Here is a 3256-nt window from a genome sequence, read left to right on the forward strand (position 1 = left end):
CAAGTAATGTCCTTAAATTGAGCAAATGCACAGCGGAAGTCTTAATTCGTACCTGAGAATAAACATGCTTTAAAGTGTCAACCAAAAGGTTGGTGAGTTCATAGGTTTATCATAACAATCATTTCAATATGTTAATAGACCACAAGATTTCCATTTATAAATATATGTACACTCGCAAGTGTATAAAAGTATTCTATAAGTTGTAGGCACCCGGTAACAAGCCTTAATGTTCATGTTTTACCCTCTGAAGTACACCAGACCAGGTGTGTTTAATATAACTTCGAAGTACTAAAGCATCCCATAGCCAGGATGGGGTTTGTCAGGCCCAATAGATCTATCTTTAGGATTCGCGCCTACCGTACTTAGACAAGTAGTTTAATGTTACCAAGCTAAGGGTATATTTCTGGTTTAAACCCACATAGAATTTGTTTTAGTACTTGTGCCTATTTCGTAAAACATTTATAAAACAGCGCATGTATTCTCAGCCCAAAAATATATATTGCAAAAGCAATTAAAAAGGGAGCAAATGAAACTCACGCATATAAATATTATAAAACAATTAATAAAGCATTTGCATGTATTCTCAGCCCAAAAATGTAAAGAGTAAAAGGGAGCAAATGAAACTCACCATACTGTATTTTGTAGTAAAAATACATAGAACGATATTGAACAAGTATAGGGTTGGCCTTGGATTCACGAACCTATATCATTTATATATATATTAACACATATAATTGTAATCGAACGAATTTACATATTAATAGTGATATAATTGTTATCTTAATTAAGTGTTTCATTAAAACCTTAATAAGTTACATTTATTAATATTTATTATTAAAATATTAATATAGTCATGTTATATGTAGTAAATATATCTTTATATAACTAATAGTTATTTGACAAAATAATATTTATAATAATAATAACTAAAAGTTGTTTTATTTTACAATAATAATAATAATAATAGTTGTTATGATAATAATATTGATAATATGAAAATAATAATATTAATTTCAAAATAATAATAATGATAGTAATAATAATAATTTTGATAAATATGATAATCTTTCTAATAATGATAATAATAATAGTAATGATGATACTTTTAATATAAATGATAGTTTTTAATAAAAATGATACTAATAATAATATTAATGATATTTTGAATAATAATTTTGATAATACTAATAATAATAATTTTAATAATACTAATAATAATAATAATACTAATAATAATAATACTAATAATACTAATAATAATATTAATTAGATAAATAACTACCTTTAGGAAGTAGCCCTAAAAATAATGCCCAAGTCCGGGTGTGAACCCGCGACGTCCCGCTAACCCGATAACATCCTTAACCTGAATCATCATCACTTGTAGACCTTTATTATCCTATTAAACTATCATCATTATAATCCTAATCATAATCCTAATTATTTTAATTCCACCATCTTAATCATAATCATAATCATAATCAAAATCATAATTATAACATAATCATAATCATAATATAATCATAATCATATCATCATCATAATCATATCATAATCATAATCATAATCATAATCATCTAAACGCTTCACCATCATTTTCATCTTAACTTATATCATCATCTAACCCGCATCATTATAATTTTAACACCATCGTCGTCATATTCCTTGTCTTAACATAATCACACGTCACGTAATATTTTATCAGGATCATCAATCAAACTTTGTTATCATCATACTCATCCTAACATCAATATCATAATCGCACCATCATCTACCTCAAACAACATTACGACAGTATCATCTATATTCATCGTCCCCATGTTATCATCGCCATGCTCAAGGTTTATTCTCAACATCACGTATCATCAATTCTGTCATTAATCTCATGGTTTCAACTCAACAGAAAATATAAGGGTTGGCTCATGGCCCAATCATAAACTCGATCACACTTTGTAGTCCAATATCGAGTTGGCCCAAGAATTTGATCCGTCAGTAGCCCAAATGATCTAGAAGCCCACCCTTAGCATAGTGGCCCGTTTTCTTTATTAAGCTTAATACTAAAAACGAATCCAATAGGTAACCCGTTAGTTGGTTCAATGTTATAATGGTATATAAAAAAAACCGATTACCAATCCTTTTCTTGTGGTGGGTTCTTGTTGTCAGGAATTTAGGAAGCATAAATTGACAATTGCATTACCATATTCGCTGTATCTTCATAGTCATCATCCTTTAATATTTTAACCTTTATCATCTTAATCTTTTATATAATACTATCTCTCATCCATCACCGTCGTATCATTATTATTTCATTGTGTAACAGAAACAGGAAACTAAGATAACAACCGTTGGAATCGGTGGTGTTTATGGTGAAGATATATAATAGAATCTAAACAGAAAATGTATGGCAGCATTAGTAGTTTATTAGAGTGATCGTTATTGTTTAATTGGATGGTGGTCGTTTGTGGTTTTCACAGAAACAGAAGAAAATAAAATGTATGTGTTTGTGGCGAAAGGAAACAGAAAAAGAAAGCAGCCGTATAAAAGGAGATGAAGGAAATAAGGACGGTGGTGGTGGTTTCATGGTTATTATTATTGAGAAAAGTAATATTGCAAGTGGTTTTCGGCTTCAAGGGTTTGGAGAGAGAGAGAGAGGAGAGAGAAGGGTTTTCGTGAGTGTTGATTTGGGTTGAAACATAATAGGACTTGTTTTTCAATACAGAAACCAATCATAAATATGAAAGGAAACAGCAGTATAGCAGCTCACATGTTGTTTCAGTCGTGGTCTTCAAGGTTGTGTCGAACACACAATTAAGAAAGACAAGTAGTAAAAGTTACCTAACTTGTTGGTGGGTGAATGGTGAAGTTAAGGTGGTTCCGGGTGGTGAAAGGTGTCGTCTAGCAAAGAAGACAGAGAATAATATACAGTAGGATTGATGATCAAGGAAGGAGAATTAGATGGGTGGTGATGGCTCTGTGTTCCAACTCAACTAACTCACACACATATACATATATGCATAAAGTTGATGATAAAACCAAACACAGTATATACACTTAATCAATTAGTTACAGTACTGATTGTAATCAATAATAAAAGTAGATAATTCGAATCACTTTTCAACAATTGGAGACGTTTGATGGTTATATAAAGTAAATGTGTGTCGACCGAAGATGAAGACATGGGGAAAAAAAATATAAAATAGATAGTGACTTATAACCACATGTGTATATGGCTGTTTAATCTTTAAAAATTGAAAATAAA

The sequence above is a fragment of the Rutidosis leptorrhynchoides genome, chromosome 3 (genome assembly GCF_046630445.1).
Source record: "Rutidosis leptorrhynchoides isolate AG116_Rl617_1_P2 chromosome 3, CSIRO_AGI_Rlap_v1, whole genome shotgun sequence".
Lineage (NCBI taxonomy): Eukaryota > Viridiplantae > Streptophyta > Magnoliopsida > Asterales > Asteraceae > Rutidosis > Rutidosis leptorrhynchoides.